The 17,141-nt window shown below is 47.6% G+C and overlaps 10 non-coding genes and 1 pseudogene across 10 annotated transcripts; all 11 read right to left on the bottom strand.

Annotated features, from left to right (window-relative positions):
* Nucleotides 1-3,656: 3,656 nt before the first annotated feature.
* On the bottom strand, nucleotides 3,657-3,754 carry LOC141151010 (U2 spliceosomal RNA; annotated as a pseudogene).
* Nucleotides 3,755-4,869: 1,115 nt separating this feature from the next.
* LOC141151443 (U2 spliceosomal RNA) lies at nucleotides 4,870-5,060 on the bottom strand. Its single transcript, XR_012247125.1, has one exon. It is a non-coding gene; the product is annotated as a U2 spliceosomal RNA (small nuclear RNA).
* Nucleotides 5,061-6,175: 1,115 nt separating this feature from the next.
* LOC141274634 (U2 spliceosomal RNA) lies at nucleotides 6,176-6,366 on the bottom strand. The gene has a single exon (XR_012322905.1). It is a non-coding gene; the product is annotated as a U2 spliceosomal RNA (small nuclear RNA).
* A 1,115-nt stretch (nucleotides 6,367-7,481) lies between these two features.
* Nucleotides 7,482-7,672, bottom strand: LOC141274635 (U2 spliceosomal RNA). The gene has a single exon (XR_012322906.1). It is a non-coding gene; the product is annotated as a U2 spliceosomal RNA (small nuclear RNA).
* Nucleotides 7,673-8,787: 1,115 nt separating this feature from the next.
* LOC141274636 (U2 spliceosomal RNA) lies at nucleotides 8,788-8,978 on the bottom strand. Its single transcript, XR_012322907.1, has one exon. It is a non-coding gene; the product is annotated as a U2 spliceosomal RNA (small nuclear RNA).
* A 1,115-nt stretch (nucleotides 8,979-10,093) lies between these two features.
* Nucleotides 10,094-10,284, bottom strand: LOC141274637 (U2 spliceosomal RNA). Its single transcript, XR_012322908.1, has one exon. It is a non-coding gene; the product is annotated as a U2 spliceosomal RNA (small nuclear RNA).
* Nucleotides 10,285-11,399: 1,115 nt separating this feature from the next.
* On the bottom strand, nucleotides 11,400-11,590 carry LOC141274638 (U2 spliceosomal RNA). The gene has a single exon (XR_012322909.1). It is a non-coding gene; the product is annotated as a U2 spliceosomal RNA (small nuclear RNA).
* Nucleotides 11,591-12,705: 1,115 nt separating this feature from the next.
* On the bottom strand, nucleotides 12,706-12,896 carry LOC141274639 (U2 spliceosomal RNA). The gene has a single exon (XR_012322910.1). It is a non-coding gene; the product is annotated as a U2 spliceosomal RNA (small nuclear RNA).
* A 1,115-nt stretch (nucleotides 12,897-14,011) lies between these two features.
* Nucleotides 14,012-14,202, bottom strand: LOC141274641 (U2 spliceosomal RNA). The gene has a single exon (XR_012322912.1). It is a non-coding gene; the product is annotated as a U2 spliceosomal RNA (small nuclear RNA).
* Nucleotides 14,203-15,317: 1,115 nt separating this feature from the next.
* On the bottom strand, nucleotides 15,318-15,508 carry LOC141274642 (U2 spliceosomal RNA). Its single transcript, XR_012322913.1, has one exon. It is a non-coding gene; the product is annotated as a U2 spliceosomal RNA (small nuclear RNA).
* A 1,115-nt stretch (nucleotides 15,509-16,623) lies between these two features.
* Nucleotides 16,624-16,814, bottom strand: LOC141150075 (U2 spliceosomal RNA). Its single transcript, XR_012246345.1, has one exon. It is a non-coding gene; the product is annotated as a U2 spliceosomal RNA (small nuclear RNA).
* Between the last annotated feature and the right edge of the window lie 327 nt (nucleotides 16,815-17,141).

Genomic DNA, 17,141 nt, shown 5'->3' on the forward strand with positions numbered 1-17,141 from the left:
AGACCAGGGCCACGTGTGCGCGGCGGACCTTGATGTACTCGACCGTGTCCCGCACGAGAGCGAGGCTGTCTGCGATGCGACGTCCAGGGATGCCGCAGGTCTGGTCCGGGTGGATGATCCGTCCGATGACCGTCTTAAGTCGTGTCGCCATCGTCTTGGCCAGGATCTTGTAGTCCACGTTGAGCAGAGTGATGGGACGCCAATTCCTCAGGTCGCACCTCTCTCCCTTCCGCTTGTACAGGATCGTGACCATTCCTTCCCTCAAAGATGGAGGCATTCTACCCTCCACCACCATCTCCTCGTACAGGTCCAACAGGTCCGGACAGATGAGGTCTCCCAGCGCTACATAGAGCTCCGCTGGAAGACCATCACTGCCCGGGGTCCTGCCGGTCCTAAAGGATTTAGCGGCAGAGAGCAATTCGCCCACCATCAGAGGTTTGTCCAAGGCTGCCGTGCCTGCAGGATCAAGATGGTTAGTGATACCTGACAGGAACTTATCAGCAGCGTCGGGGTCGGTAGTCTTGTGGGAGTAGAGTTCGCTGTAGAAGTCGCTGACGACCCTCATCACGTCCTCCTTCCCACGTCGCATGTTTCCGCTCTCGTCTCGCAGCTCGTTCAGGGGCGTGTGACCGGCATGAAGTTTCCTGAAAAAGAATGAGTTACATTTCTCACCCTTCTCCAGATTCTCCACTTTGGAACGGAAGACGATTCGCTTGGACTCCTCCTCAAAGTGCCTTTTCAGGCTCTTCTTGGTCTCCTCCAGCTCCTCCCTCACGTCCCAGCCGCAGTGAAGAAGGTCCTGCAGCGACCGCAGCTCGCGCTGCAGCCCTCTGAAGTCCCTCCTCTTCTCACACGCCTGTTGTCGACCCTTGGCCTGAAAGAAACAGCGAAACTCAAGTTTAACATATTCCCACCAATCAGAGACTGTTTGGAAGCTACCCTTGTAGGACTGCCACATTGCGTAGGCTGCTCTCAGCTCCTCCACGACTTCATCCTGAGCCAGCAGAGCGCAATTCAGCTTCCAGGAGCCGGGGCCGGACGGAAAACCATCGCCGAGGACACCTTGTAAGTGAATGGCTCTGTGGTCGGAGAAGAAGCAGGAGACCATCGAGTGCCTACTCTGCCTGACTGCCCGAGAGGTGAACACAAAGTCAATCCTGGAGCGGAGTGAGCCATCGGGTCGGCTCCACGAATAGTTCGTGGAGCCTCTCCCCATGGAGCCCACCACGTCCTGAAGAGAGGCCTCGGTTACCATCTCGATGAGCAGCTTGGACGTGATGTCCAACTTGGCAGATGTGCCAGAACTACGACCATCCTCCTCGATGGGGCAGTTGAAATCCCCGGCCATCACTAAGGTCCTGGTGGTGGCAAGCTGAAGCCGCAGGGTCTGGAAAAGCTCCAAACGCTCATTCTTCAGTGGGGACGCATACACGTTGATGAACCTGACAGGTTCTCCCGCCCAGTTGCCATCTACAACAAGAGCCCTGCCGCAGATGAGCTCCTGGACGGACTCAAGCGTGAATGCGCCCCCCCTGATCAGAATTGCGACCCCCGCAGACTTGCAGTCACCCCCACCGGACCAGTAGGATGGACCGTGGGACCACTCCCTGGCCAGATGTTTGAAGGACCTAGAGGAGGGAAGGGAACATTCCTGCAACATATAAACATCACACAACTGGGAAGTAAGGAAGGCATAAATAGTCTGACGTCTGAACTTGTCCTTGATGCTCCTGACATTAATGGAAAATAAGTTAATATTAGCCATCATGTAGGGAAAAAAGAAAAAGTTAGCGCAGGCAATACACCTTAGTTACCACTCCGGTCGGGTGGTCCCTCGTCGGTGTTGACTGCTGGTGACGGGATCACCAGCAGGCCCTCTTCCTCCATCTGGTCAAGCAGCGCGGCCTCGATCTCGGCGACCACCAGTTCCTCCTCTTCTGGCTCGGCCACCAGGGTCTCAACCATGTGCTCCATCTCTTCTGGCTCAGGGAGGGTATCCTCCTTTTCGCCTACGAAATCCAGAATCTTCTTTTTGGAGGATTCAGTAGCAGGGCTGTCCTCCACCTTCCTCTTTCCCCGGGTTGGAACTGGGGAGACAAGAAGGGGAAAATCCTCCTCGGAATAGATAGCGGCGGGTGGAGGAAAGGTTAATTCCACCGCTACCATGGTCTGGGGAGGGAGAGTGGCTGCCGGGGCAGGGGAAAGGACACCTGCTGAGGAGTAGGGGAAGGAGGAAGAGGAAGTGGAATCCTCAGCAGGGGTGGCCGGGGTGGGGGGGGATTGGACGGGGGTGGCAGGGGGAGGGATCGAGAGAGGGGTGACAGAACTCTTACCCTCCTTTGACTTTTTCTTCTGCTTCGGAGCTGCTGGGACCGTCGCTGGGGCTTTGGCCACCGACTCCTTGACCGCTTTGGCCTTGGTCGTCTCGGCCTTGGCCGCTGGGGCCTTGGTCGTCGCGTCCTTGAACTTCACAGGCCTGGTCATCGGGTCCTTGTCCTCCGTAGCTGGGGTCGTCGCAACCACCGATGCCCAGGATCTCTCACGCTTGGGGCAATCCTTGTACAGATGAGCCGCCAGCCCACACAGGTTGCAGGACGTCTTCTTCGGGCAGTCCTTCGAGCTGTGTCCCGTCACTCGACAAATCCTGCAGGCATCCTCCTTGCAGTCCTTCATCTCGTGGCCGTTCTTGCCGCATCTCCTGCAGTTCCGCGGCATGTCCGGGTAATAGATGAGGCCGTAGGAGTTGCCCAGGGAGAATGTCGGGGGCAGGTGCCGAAGTCCGTCTGAGTACGCCAGGTCCCTGTGAAGTCTAACGGTCACCGACCACTTACCTGTCCAGAAGCCGAGTCCATTCAGGATGTGAGAAGGTTCCTTCACAACCAAACAGAAGCGTCTCAGGAAGGTACAGATGTCTTGGCCTGGGGTGTGCGGGTTGCGCATGGAGACCGTGATCCTCCTTTCGTCCCTCTGGATAGGGCAGCTACCTGTAAAGGCAGAGAAAGAATTATCTGGTCCTTTTGCGCTTACCATTTCCCAGAACCTCCTGCAGGTGTTCACAGTGGCGAAGGTGACGAAGAAGATCCCCGTCAAGAAGGTCTGGATGCTGAGGGTGTCCGACCTGGAGAAGCCTCGATCCAGCAGCATCTTCTGGCAGAACACGTCCGAGGACATGTCCGGCACCCTCCCATCCACTTCCTTCAGCTTCAGGGCCACCGTCTGCCGCATCCATGGCTACAGGGCTGGAGCTTCGTGGCGGGGCTTCTGGGGTCCCTTCTGCTGGCCATTCGTGGAGGCAGAGTCCTTGGGGTCAGAATCGGCTCCTGGCTGGGCCCTCCTGGCTGTCCCCGGCTCCAGGCTCTTCTTTTCGGCCTTCCTCGCAGCGCTTGCCATGGCTTTCCTCCTGCAGTTACTTCTTGGAGCTGGATCTGGAACTCTTCCCGGAATGGGTGGAGCTATGCAGATTCTTCTCCCGTCGTGTTCTGGACAAATTCCCCGAAAGGTCTTTGTCTCGATGATTTTCTTCCTCGAAGATTCCACAGGACAGCCCAATTCTTCTCCGAGTCTTCGTCTTCTTCTGGATTCTTTAGAGCTTCTTCCTCCCACCGATATCCGCCTTCCTTCTCCGATGTCAGCTGGGCTCCGAAGCTCTTCTCCTTCTGAGTTCGATCGCTCTCGTCAAGTGTAGATCGTAGCTCTTGTGTTCTTAAAAGAACAGATACTACACTTGATCTTAGCCAAAAGGCCGAGAAGCGATAACCAGAATTGGTTTCAAACTACGGAGCCACCCAAGGATCCTGAAAAGTCCATTTGTGGAGATGAGCTCCTGGACTCCCGTTAAGAAGACATGTTGTCAACCTCTAGATCCCTTACATGCCTGCACTTTTCGGCTTGCTGCTGCTGCAATCCACGCGTTTTAGATCTGCATAACTCCACCTCTTTAAACACAGCACCTTCACCCCCTGCTGTTCCCACCCGCCTCAACACGGTTGGAAGGGAGGAGAACCAATTAAGGCGGGGGGTGGGGTGGAACGAGCAGCTGTCTACCCTTAGCAGGAGGGCTCCTGATTACATACCTCTCCTGCTGCTGCTGCTGCTGGCTGTCCAGCAGCAGACTGAAGGTGGCTGCTGCTGTGCACAGGTATATAAAGGCTCAGAGCCTATTATGACATGCGCAGCCAGCGTTCCATTGCCACATTCCATCTACTGCAGGCAGGATACCTGGCTGGCTGAATGTCGCTGAGAAGCTCACAGAGACCGCCATAAGCAACAGTTTAACAGAATGCCACAGACTAATCAACCAAACTTTTTGGGTTGGGTTCTCTTTTATAGTCTGCAGGCATTAAATGAAAGAAGTCAGTGTTCCAGCAGAAGGAGACAACGTTTCAGAAAAGGCATTGTAGCAAACCAAAAAAGAAATTTTAAGCGCAGCAGAGTAACCAGCGCACATACCTGTTAGCTCAGGTGAGTTTAAAAGGCTGCTGTTGATAACAAGGGCATTTGCTAAATAGATGGTGTGTGTGCAACAATATACTGAAAGGTCAATGATATTGTGCAGCTTATCTCACCACCTGTAGTTATTTAGGTGAAAGCTCCAAAATGCTTGCCTAATATGTCTGTTTATCCAAAAGGAAGTAAAAAGGGAGAGCTAGAAAGATAGCATTGCATCACATTACATGGCAATGCAATGCACAGTTGCTGAAGTTGAACCAAAATGAGCTTGTAATCTGGCTTCTGCAACTTTGAACATGAAAAATCCAATGAGGAGAAGAAAAGCAAAGCCAAAGAGTCCATCCCAAAATCCGACAAACAAGCAAAATGAACAAAAAACATTGAATTCAATTCTTTCTGATTTTAGAAACTGCATTAAAGAAGGGGTGCACCGATCCTGGAGATACTGCAATACCAGGTCAATGCGTGGAGTGGACAGAGCAAGCTCTTTTTCCATCTCCCTGTTCTAAAAATCCATTTAATATATGGTCCCCAGATAGGGGACGTATCAGATATTAAACTGATAAGAACAGATACTACACTTGATCTTAGCCAAAAGGCCGAGAAGCGATAACCAGAATTGGTTTCAAACTACGGAGCCACCCAAGGATCCTGAAAAGTCCATTTGTGGAGATGAGCTCCTGGACTCCCGTTAAGAAGACATGTTGTCAACCTCTAGATCCCTTACATGCCTGCACTTTTCGGCTTGCTGCTGCTGCAATCCACGCGTTTTAGATCTGCATAACTCCACCTCTTTAAACACAGCACCTTCACCCCCTGCTGTTCCCACCCGCCTCAACACCGTTGGAAGGGAGGAGAACCAATTAAGGCGGGGGGTGGGGTGGAACGAGCAGCTGTCTACCCTTAGCAGGAGGGCTCCTGATTACATACCTCTCCTGCTGCTGCTGCTGCTGGCTGTCCAGCAGCAGACTGAAGGTGGCTGCTGCTGTGCACAGGTATATAAAGGCTCAGAGCCTATTATGACACGCGCAGCCAGCGTTCCATTGCCACATTCCATCTACTGCAGGCAGGATACCTGGCTGGCTGAATGTCGCTGAGAAGCTCACAGAGACCGCCATAAGCAACAGTTTAACAGAATGCCACAGACTAATCAACCAAACTTTTTGGGTTGGGTTCTCTTTTATAGTCTGCAGGCATTAAATGAAAGAAGTCAGTGTTCCAGCAGAAGGAGACAACGTTTCAGAAAAGGCATTGTAGCAAACCAAAAAAGAAATTTTAAGCGCAGCAGAGTAACCAGCGCACATACCTGTTAGCTCAGGTGAGTTTAAAAGGCTGCTGTTGATAACAAGGGCATTTGCTAAATAGATGGTGTGTGTGCAACAATATACTGAAAGGTCAATTATATTGTGCAGCTTATCTCACCACCTGTAGTTATTTAGGTGAAAGCTCCAAAATGCTTGCCTAATATGTCTGTTTATCCAAAAGGAAGTAAAAAGGGAGAGCTAGAAAGATAGCATTGCATCACATTACATGGCAATGCAATGCACAGTTGCTGAAGTTGAACCAAAATGAGCTTGTAATCTGGCTTCTGCAACTTTGAACATGAAAAATCCAATGAGGAGAAGAAAAGCAAAGCCAAAGAGTCCATCCCAAAATCCGACAAACAAGCAAAATGAACAAAAAACATTGAATTCAATTCTTTCTGATTTTAGAAACTGCATTAAAGAAGGGGTGCACCGGTCCTGGAGATACTGCAATACCAGGTCAATGCGTGGAGTGGACAGAGCAAGCTCTTTTTCCATCTCCCTGTTCTAAAAATCCATTTAATATATGGTCCCCAGATAGGGGACGTATCAGATATTAAACTGATAAGAACAGATACTACACTTGATCTTAGCCAAAAGGCCGAGAAGCGATAACCAGAATTGGTTTCAAACTACGGAGCCACCCAAGGATCCTGAAAAGTCCATTTGTGGAGATGAGCTCCTGGACTCCCGTTAAGAAGACATGTTGTCAACCTCTAGATCCCTTACATGCCTGCACTTTTCGGCTTGCTGCTGCTGCAATCCACGCGTTTTAGATCTGCATAACTCCACCTCTTTAAACACAGCACCTTCACCCCCTGCTGTTCCCACCCGCCTCAACACCGTTGGAAGGGAGGAGAACCAATTAAGGCGGGGGGTGGGGTGGAACGAGCAGCTGTCTACCCTTAGCAGGAGGGCTCCTGATTACATACCTCTCCTGCTGCTGCTGCTGCTGGCTGTCCAGCAGCAGACTGAAGGTGGCTGCTGCTGTGCACAGGTATATAAAGGCTCAGAGCCTATTATGACACGCGCAGCCAGCGTTCCATTGCCACATTCCATCTACTGCAGGCAGGATACCTGGCTGGCTGAATGTCGCTGAGAAGCTCACAGAGACCGCCATAAGCAACAGTTTAACAGAATGCCACAGACTAATCAACCAAACTTTTTGGGTTGGGTTCTCTTTTATAGTCTGCAGGCATTAAATGAAAGAAGTCAGTGTTCCAGCAGAAGGAGACAACGTTTCAGAAAAGGCATTGTAGCAAACCAAAAAAGAAATTTTAAGCGCAGCAGAGTAACCAGCGCACATACCTGTTAGCTCAGGTGAGTTTAAAAGGCTGCTGTTGATAACAAGGGCATTTGCTAAATAGATGGTGTGTGTGCAACAATATACTGAAAGGTCAATTATATTGTGCAGCTTATCTCACCACCTGTAGTTATTTAGGTGAAAGCTCCAAAATGCTTGCCTAATATGTCTGTTTATCCAAAAGGAAGTAAAAAGGGAGAGCTAGAAAGATAGCATTGCATCACATTACATGGCAATGCAATGCACAGTTGCTGAAGTTGAACCAAAATGAGCTTGTAATCTGGCTTCTGCAACTTTGAACATGAAAAATCCAATGAGGAGAAGAAAAGCAAAGCCAAAGAGTCCATCCCAAAATCCAACAAACAAGCAAAATGAACAAAAAACATTGAATTCAATTCTTTCTGATTTTAGAAACTGCATTAAAGAAGGGGTGCACCGGTCCTGGAGATACTGCAATACCAGGTCAATGCGTGGAGTGGACAGAGCAAGCTCTTTTTCCATCTCCCTGTTCTAAAAATCCATTTAATATATGGTCCCCAGATAGGGGACGTATCAGATATTAAACTGATAAGAACAGATACTACACTTGATCTTAGCCAAAAGGCCGAGAAGCGATAACCAGAATTGGTTTCAAACTACGGAGCCACCCAAGGATCCTGAAAAGTCCATTTGTGGAGATGAGCTCCTGGACTCCCGTTAAGAAGACATGTTGTCAACCTCTAGATCCCTTACATGCCTGCACTTTTCGGCTTGCTGCTGCTGCAATCCACGCGTTTTAGATCTGCATAACTCCACCTCTTTAAACACAGCACCTTCACCCCCTGCTGTTCCCACCCGCCTCAACACCGTTGGAAGGGAGGAGAACCAATTAAGGCGGGGGGTGGGGTGGAACGAGCAGCTGTCTACCCTTAGCAGGAGGGCTCCTGATTACATACCTCTCCTGCTGCTGCTGCTGCTGGCTGTCCAGCAGCAGACTGAAGGTGGCTGCTGCTGTGCACAGGTATATAAAGGCTCAGAGCCTATTATGACACGCGCAGCCAGCGTTCCATTGCCACATTCCATCTACTGCAGGCAGGATACCTGGCTGGCTGAATGTCGCTGAGAAGCTCACAGAGACCGCCATAAGCAACAGTTTAACAGAATGCCACAGACTAATCAACCAAACTTTTTGGGTTGGGTTCTCTTTTATAGTCTGCAGGCATTAAATGAAAGAAGTCAGTGTTCCAGCAGAAGGAGACAACGTTTCAGAAAAGGCATTGTAGCAAACCAAAAAAGAAATTTTAAGCGCAGCAGAGTAACCAGCGCACATACCTGTTAGCTCAGGTGAGTTTAAAAGGCTGCTGTTGATAACAAGGGCATTTGCTAAATAGATGGTGTGTGTGCAACAATATACTGAAAGGTCAATTATATTGTGCAGCTTATCTCACCACCTGTAGTTATTTAGGTGAAAGCTCCAAAATGCTTGCCTAATATGTCTGTTTATCCAAAAGGAAGTAAAAAGGGAGAGCTAGAAAGATAGCATTGCATCACATTACATGGCAATGCAATGCACAGTTGCTGAAGTTGAACCAAAATGAGCTTGTAATCTGGCTTCTGCAACTTTGAACATGAAAAATCCAATGAGGAGAAGAAAAGCAAAGCCAAAGAGTCCATCCCAAAATCCGACAAACAAGCAAAATGAACAAAAAACATTGAATTCAATTCTTTCTGATTTTAGAAACTGCATTAAAGAAGGGGTGCACCGGTCCTGGAGATACTGCAATACCAGGTCAATGCGTGGAGTGGACAGAGCAAGCTCTTTTTCCATCTCCCTGTTCTAAAAATCCATTTAATATATGGTCCCCAGATAGGGGACGTATCAGATATTAAACTGATAAGAACAGATACTACACTTGATCTTAGCCAAAAGGCCGAGAAGCGATAACCAGAATTGGTTTCAAACTACGGAGCCACCCAAGGATCCTGAAAAGTCCATTTGTGGAGATGAGCTCCTGGACTCCCGTTAAGAAGACATGTTGTCAACCTCTAGATCCCTTACATGCCTGCACTTTTCGGCTTGCTGCTGCTGCAATCCACGCGTTTTAGATCTGCATAACTCCACCTCTTTAAACACAGCACCTTCACCCCCTGCTGTTCCCACCCGCCTCAACACCGTTGGAAGGGAGGAGAACCAATTAAGGCGGGGGGTGGGGTGGAACGAGCAGCTGTCTACCCTTAGCAGGAGGGCTCCTGATTACATACCTCTCCTGCTGCTGCTGCTGCTGGCTGTCCAGCAGCAGACTGAAGGTGGCTGCTGCTGTGCACAGGTATATAAAGGCTCAGAGCCTATTATGACACGCGCAGCCAGCGTTCCATTGCCACATTCCATCTACTGCAGGCAGGATACCTGGCTGGCTGAATGTCGCTGAGAAGCTCACAGAGACCGCCATAAGCAACAGTTTAACAGAATGCCACAGACTAATCAACCAAACTTTTTGGGTTGGGTTCTCTTTTATAGTCTGCAGGCATTAAATGAAAGAAGTCAGTGTTCCAGCAGAAGGAGACAACGTTTCAGAAAAGGCATTGTAGCAAACCAAAAAAGAAATTTTAAGCGCAGCAGAGTAACCAGCGCACATACCTGTTAGCTCAGGTGAGTTTAAAAGGCTGCTGTTGATAACAAGGGCATTTGCTAAATAGATGGTGTGTGTGCAACAATATACTGAAAGGTCAATTATATTGTGCAGCTTATCTCACCACCTGTAGTTATTTAGGTGAAAGCTCCAAAATGCTTGCCTAATATGTCTGTTTATCCAAAAGGAAGTAAAAAGGGAGAGCTAGAAAGATAGCATTGCATCACATTACATGGCAATGCAATGCACAGTTGCTGAAGTTGAACCAAAATGAGCTTGTAATCTGGCTTCTGCAACTTTGAACATGAAAAATCCAATGAGGAGAAGAAAAGCAAAGCCAAAGAGTCCATCCCAAAATCCGACAAACAAGCAAAATGAACAAAAAACATTGAATTCAATTCTTTCTGATTTTAGAAACTGCATTAAAGAAGGGGTGCACCGGTCCTGGAGATACTGCAATACCAGGTCAATGCGTGGAGTGGACAGAGCAAGCTCTTTTTCCATCTCCCTGTTCTAAAAATCCATTTAATATATGGTCCCCAGATAGGGGACGTATCAGATATTAAACTGATAAGAACAGATACTACACTTGATCTTAGCCAAAAGGCCGAGAAGCGATAACCAGAATTGGTTTCAAACTACGGAGCCACCCAAGGATCCTGAAAAGTCCATTTGTGGAGATGAGCTCCTGGACTCCCGTTAAGAAGACATGTTGTCAACCTCTAGATCCCTTACATGCCTGCACTTTTCGGCTTGCTGCTGCTGCAATCCACGCGTTTTAGATCTGCATAACTCCACCTCTTTAAACACAGCACCTTCACCCCCTGCTGTTCCCACCCGCCTCAACACCGTTGGAAGGGAGGAGAACCAATTAAGGCGGGGGGTGGGGTGGAACGAGCAGCTGTCTACCCTTAGCAGGAGGGCTCCTGATTACATACCTCTCCTGCTGCTGCTGCTGCTGGCTGTCCAGCAGCAGACTGAAGGTGGCTGCTGCTGTGCACAGGTATATAAAGGCTCAGAGCCTATTATGACACGCGCAGCCAGCGTTCCATTGCCACATTCCATCTACTGCAGGCAGGATACCTGGCTGGCTGAATGTCGCTGAGAAGCTCACAGAGACCGCCATAAGCAACAGTTTAACAGAATGCCACAGACTAATCAACCAAACTTTTTGGGTTGGGTTCTCTTTTATAGTCTGCAGGCATTAAATGAAAGAAGTCAGTGTTCCAGCAGAAGGAGACAACGTTTCAGAAAAGGCATTGTAGCAAACCAAAAAAGAAATTTTAAGCGCAGCAGAGTAACCAGCGCACATACCTGTTAGCTCAGGTGAGTTTAAAAGGCTGCTGTTGATAACAAGGGCATTTGCTAAATAGATGGTGTGTGTGCAACAATATACTGAAAGGTCAATTATATTGTGCAGCTTATCTCACCACCTGTAGTTATTTAGGTGAAAGCTCCAAAATGCTTGCCTAATATGTCTGTTTATCCAAAAGGAAGTAAAAAGGGAGAGCTAGAAAGATAGCATTGCATCACATTACATGGCAATGCAATGCACAGTTGCTGAAGTTGAACCAAAATGAGCTTGTAATCTGGCTTCTGCAACTTTGAACATGAAAAATCCAATGAGGAGAAGAAAAGCAAAGCCAAAGAGTCCATCCCAAAATCCGACAAACAAGCAAAATGAACAAAAAACATTGAATTCAATTCTTTCTGATTTTAGAAACTGCATTAAAGAAGGGGTGCACCGGTCCTGGAGATACTGCAATACCAGGTCAATGCGTGGAGTGGACAGAGCAAGCTCTTTTTCCATCTCCCTGTTCTAAAAATCCATTTAATATATGGTCCCCAGATAGGGGACGTATCAGATATTAAACTGATAAGAACAGATACTACACTTGATCTTAGCCAAAAGGCCGAGAAGCGATAACCAGAATTGGTTTCAAACTACGGAGCCACCCAAGGATCCTGAAAAGTCCATTTGTGGAGATGAGCTCCTGGACTCCCGTTAAGAAGACATGTTGTCAACCTCTAGATCCCTTACATGCCTGCACTTTTCGGCTTGCTGCTGCTGCAATCCACGCGTTTTAGATCTGCATAACTCCACCTCTTTAAACACAGCACCTTCACCCCCTGCTGTTCCCACCCGCCTCAACACCGTTGGAAGGGAGGAGAACCAATTAAGGCGGGGGGTGGGGTGGAACGAGCAGCTGTCTACCCTTAGCAGGAGGGCTCCTGATTACATACCTCTCCTGCTGCTGCTGCTGCTGGCTGTCCAGCAGCAGACTGAAGGTGGCTGCTGCTGTGCACAGGTATATAAAGGCTCAGAGCCTATTATGACACGCGCAGCCAGCGTTCCATTGCCACATTCCATCTACTGCAGGCAGGATACCTGGCTGGCTGAATGTCGCTGAGAAGCTCACAGAGACCGCCATAAGCAACAGTTTAACAGAATGCCACAGACTAATCAACCAAACTTTTTGGGTTGGGTTCTCTTTTATAGTCTGCAGGCATTAAATGAAAGAAGTCAGTGTTCCAGCAGAAGGAGACAACGTTTCAGAAAAGGCATTGTAGCAAACCAAAAAAGAAATTTTAAGCGCAGCAGAGTAACCAGCGCACATACCTGTTAGCTCAGGTGAGTTTAAAAGGCTGCTGTTGATAACAAGGGCATTTGCTAAATAGATGGTGTGTGTGCAACAATATACTGAAAGGTCAATTATATTGTGCAGCTTATCTCACCACCTGTAGTTATTTAGGTGAAAGCTCCAAAATGCTTGCCTAATATGTCTGTTTATCCAAAAGGAAGTAAAAAGGGAGAGCTAGAAAGATAGCATTGCATCACATTACATGGCAATGCAATGCACAGTTGCTGAAGTTGAACCAAAATGAGCTTGTAATCTGGCTTCTGCAACTTTGAACATGAAAAATCCAATGAGGAGAAGAAAAGCAAAGCCAAAGAGTCCATCCCAAAATCCGACAAACAAGCAAAATGAACAAAAAACATTGAATTCAATTCTTTCTGATTTTAGAAACTGCATTAAAGAAGGGGTGCACCGGTCCTGGAGATACTGCAATACCAGGTCAATGCGTGGAGTGGACAGAGCAAGCTCTTTTTCCATCTCCCTGTTCTAAAAATCCATTTAATATATGGTCCCCAGATAGGGGACGTATCAGATATTAAACTGATAAGAACAGATACTACACTTGATCTTAGCCAAAAGGCCGAGAAGCGATAACCAGAATTGGTTTCAAACTACGGAGCCACCCAAGGATCCTGAAAAGTCCATTTGTGGAGATGAGCTCCTGGACTCCCGTTAAGAAGACATGTTGTCAACCTCTAGATCCCTTACATGCCTGCACTTTTCGGCTTGCTGCTGCTGCAATCCACGCGTTTTAGATCTGCATAACTCCACCTCTTTAAACACAGCACCTTCACCCCCTGCTGTTCCCACCCGCCTCAACACCGTTGGAAGGGAGGAGAACCAATTAAGGCGGGGGGTGGGGTGGAACGAGCAGCTGTCTACCCTTAGCAGGAGGGCTCCTGATTACATACCTCTCCTGCTGCTGCTGCTGCTGGCTGTCCAGCAGCAGACTGAAGGTGGCTGCTGCTGTGCACAGGTATATAAAGGCTCAGAGCCTATTATGACACGCGCAGCCAGCGTTCCATTGCCACATTCCATCTACTGCAGGCAGGATACCTGGCTGGCTGAATGTCGCTGAGAAGCTCACAGAGACCGCCATAAGCAACAGTTTAACAGAATGCCACAGACTAATCAACCAAACTTTTTGGGTTGGGTTCTCTTTTATAGTCTGCAGGCATTAAATGAAAGAAGTCAGTGTTCCAGCAGAAGGAGACAACGTTTCAGAAAAGGCATTGTAGCAAACCAAAAAAGAAATTTTAAGCGCAGCAGAGTAACCAGCGCACATACCTGTTAGCTCAGGTGAGTTTAAAAGGCTGCTGTTGATAACAAGGGCATTTGCTAAATAGATGGTGTGTGTGCAACAATATACTGAAAGGTCAATTATATTGTGCAGCTTATCTCACCACCTGTAGTTATTTAGGTGAAAGCTCCAAAATGCTTGCCTAATATGTCTGTTTATCCAAAAGGAAGTAAAAAGGGAGAGCTAGAAAGATAGCATTGCATCACATTACATGGCAATGCAATGCACAGTTGCTGAAGTTGAACCAAAATGAGCTTGTAATCTGGCTTCTGCAACTTTGAACATGAAAAATCCAATGAGGAGAAGAAAAGCAAAGCCAAAGAGTCCATCCCAAAATCCGACAAACAAGCAAAATGAACAAAAAACATTGAATTCAATTCTTTCTGATTTTAGAAACTGCATTAAAGAAGGGGTGCACCGGTCCTGGAGATACTGCAATACCAGGTCAATGCGTGGAGTGGACAGAGCAAGCTCTTTTTCCATCTCCCTGTTCTAAAAATCCATTTAATATATGGTCCCCAGATAGGGGACGTATCAGATATTAAACTGATAAGAACAGATACTACACTTGATCTTAGCCAAAAGGCCGAGAAGCGATAACCAGAATTGGTTTCAAACTACGGAGCCACCCAAGGATCCTGAAAAGTCCATTTGTGGAGATGAGCTCCTGGACTCCCGTTAAGAAGACATGTTGTCAACCTCTAGATCCCTTACATGCCTGCACTTTTCGGCTTGCTGCTGCTGCAATCCACGCGTTTTAGATCTGCATAACTCCACCTCTTTAAACACAGCACCTTCACCCCCTGCTGTTCCCACCCGCCTCAACACCGTTGGAAGGGAGGAGAACCAATTAAGGCGGGGGGTGGGGTGGAACGAGCAGCTGTCTACCCTTAGCAGGAGGGCTCCTGATTACATACCTCTCCTGCTGCTGCTGCTGCTGGCTGTCCAGCAGCAGACTGAAGGTGGCTGCTGCTGTGCACAGGTATATAAAGGCTCAGAGCCTATTATGACACGCGCAGCCAGCGATCCATTGCCACATTCCATCTACTGCAGGCAGGATACCTGGCTGGCTGAATGTCGCTGAGAAGCTCACAGAGACCGCCATAAGCAACAGTTTAACAGAATGCCACAGACTAATCAACCAAACTTTTTGGGTTGGGTTCTCTTTTATTGTCTGCAGGCATTAAATGAAAGAAGTCAGTGTTCCAGCAGAAGGAGACAACGTTTCAGAAAAGGCATTGTAGCAAACCAAAAAAGAAATTTTAAGCGCAGCAGAGTAACCAGCGCACATACCTGTTAGCTCAGGTGAGTTTAAAAGGCTGCTGTTGATAACAAGGGCATTTGCTAAATAGATGGTGTGTGTGCAACAATATACTGAAAGGTCAATTATATTGTGCAGCTTATCTCACCACCTGTAGTTATTTAGGTGAAAGCTCCAAAATGCTTGCCTAATATGTCTGTTTATCCAAAAGGAAGTAAAAAGGGAGAGCTAGAAAGATAGCATTGCATCACATTACATGGCAATGCAATGCACAGTTGCTGAAGTTGAACCAAAATGAGCTTGTAATCTGGCTTCTGCAACTTTGAACATGAAAAATCCAATGAGGAGAAGAAAAGCAAAGCCAAAGAGTCCATCCCAAAATCCGACAAACAAGCAAAATGAACAAAAAACATTGAATTCAATTCTTTCTGATTTTAGAAACTGCATTAAAGAAGGGGTGCACCGGTCCTGGAGATACTGCAATACCAGGTCAATGCGTGGAGTGGACAGAGCAAGCTCTTTTTCCATCTCCCTGTTCTAAAAATCCATTTAATATATGGTCCCCAGATAGGGGACGTATCAGATATTAAACTGATAAGAACAGATACTACACTTGATCTTAGCCAAAAGGCCGAGAAGCGATAACCAGAATTGGTTTCAAACTACGGAGCCACCCAAGGATCCTGAAAAGTCCATTTGTGGAGATGAGCTCCTGGACTCCCGTTAAGAAGACATGTTGTCAACCTCTAGATCCCTTACATGCCTGCACTTTTCGGCTTGCTGCTGCTGCAATCCACGCGTTTTAGATCTGCATAACTCCACCTCTTTAAACACAGCACCTTCACCCCCTGCTGTTCCCACCCGCCTCAACACCGTTGGAAGGGAGGAGAACCAATTAAGGCGGGGGGTGGGGTGGAACGAGCAGCTGTCTACCCTTAGCAGGAGGGCTCCTGATTACATACCTCTCCTGCTGCTGCTGCTGCTGGCTGTCCAGCAGCAGACTGAAGGTGGCTGCTGCTGTGCACAGGTATATAAAGGCTCAGAGCCTATTATGACACGCGCAGCCAGCGTTCCATTGCCACATTCCATCTACTGCAGGCAGGATACCTGGCTGGCTGAATGTCGCTGAGAAGCTCACAGAGACCGCCATAAGCAACAGTTTAACAGAATGCCACAGACTAATCAACCAAACTTTTTGGGTTGGGTTCTCTTTTATAGTCTGCAGGCATTAAATGAAAGAAGTCAGTGTTCCAGCAGAAGGAGACAACGTTTCAGAAAAGGCATTGTAGCAAACCAAAAAAGAAATTTTAAGCGCAGCAGAGTAACCAGCGCACATACCTGTTAGCTCAGGTGAGTTTAAAAGGCTGCTGTTGATAACAAGGGCATTTGCTAAATAGATGGTGTGTGTGCAACAATATACTGAAAGGTCAATTATATTGTGCAGATTATCTCACCACCTGTAGTTATTTAGGTGAAAGCTCCAAAATGCTTGCCTAATATGTCTGTTTATCCAAAAGGAAGTAAAAAGGGAGAGCTAGAAAGATAGCATTGCATCACATTACATGGCAATGCAATGCACAGTTGCTGAAGTTGAACCAAAATGAGCTTGTAATCTGGCTTCTGCAACTTTGAACATGAAAAATCCAATGAGGAGAAGAAAAGCAAAGCCAAAGAGTCCATCCCAAAATCCGACAAACAAGCAAAATGAACAAAAAACATTGAATTCAATTCTTTCTGATTTTAGAAACTGCATTAAAGAAGGGGTGCACCGGTCCTGGAGATACTGCAATACCAGGTCAATGTGTGGAGTGGACAGAGCAAGCTCTTTTTCCATCTCCCTGTTCTAAAAATCCATTTAATATATGGTCCCCAGATAGGGGAGGTATCAGATATTAAACTGATAAGAACAGATACTACACTTGATCTTAGCCAAAAGGCCGAGAAGCGATAACCAGAATTGGTTTCAAACTACGGAGCCACCCAAGGATCCTGAAAAGTCCATTTGTGGAGATGAGCTCCTGGACTCCCGTTAAGAAGACATGTTGTCAACCTCTAGATCCCTTACATGCCTGCACTTTTCGGCTTGCTGCTGCTGCAATCCACGCGTTTTAGATCTGCATAACTCCACCTCTTTAAACACAGCACCTTCACCCCCTGCTGTTCCCACCCGCCTCAACACCGTTGGAAGGGAGGAGAACCAATTAAGGCGGGGGGTGGGGTGGAACGAGCAGCTGTCTACCCTTAGCAGGAGGGCTCCTGATTACATACCTCTCCTG

Source organism: Phyllobates terribilis, unplaced genomic scaffold (genome assembly GCF_046119375.1).
Source record: "Phyllobates terribilis strain yellow unplaced genomic scaffold, ASM4611937v1 Scaffold_5__5_contigs__length_657084704, whole genome shotgun sequence".
Classification (NCBI taxonomy): domain Eukaryota; kingdom Metazoa; phylum Chordata; class Amphibia; order Anura; family Dendrobatidae; genus Phyllobates; species Phyllobates terribilis.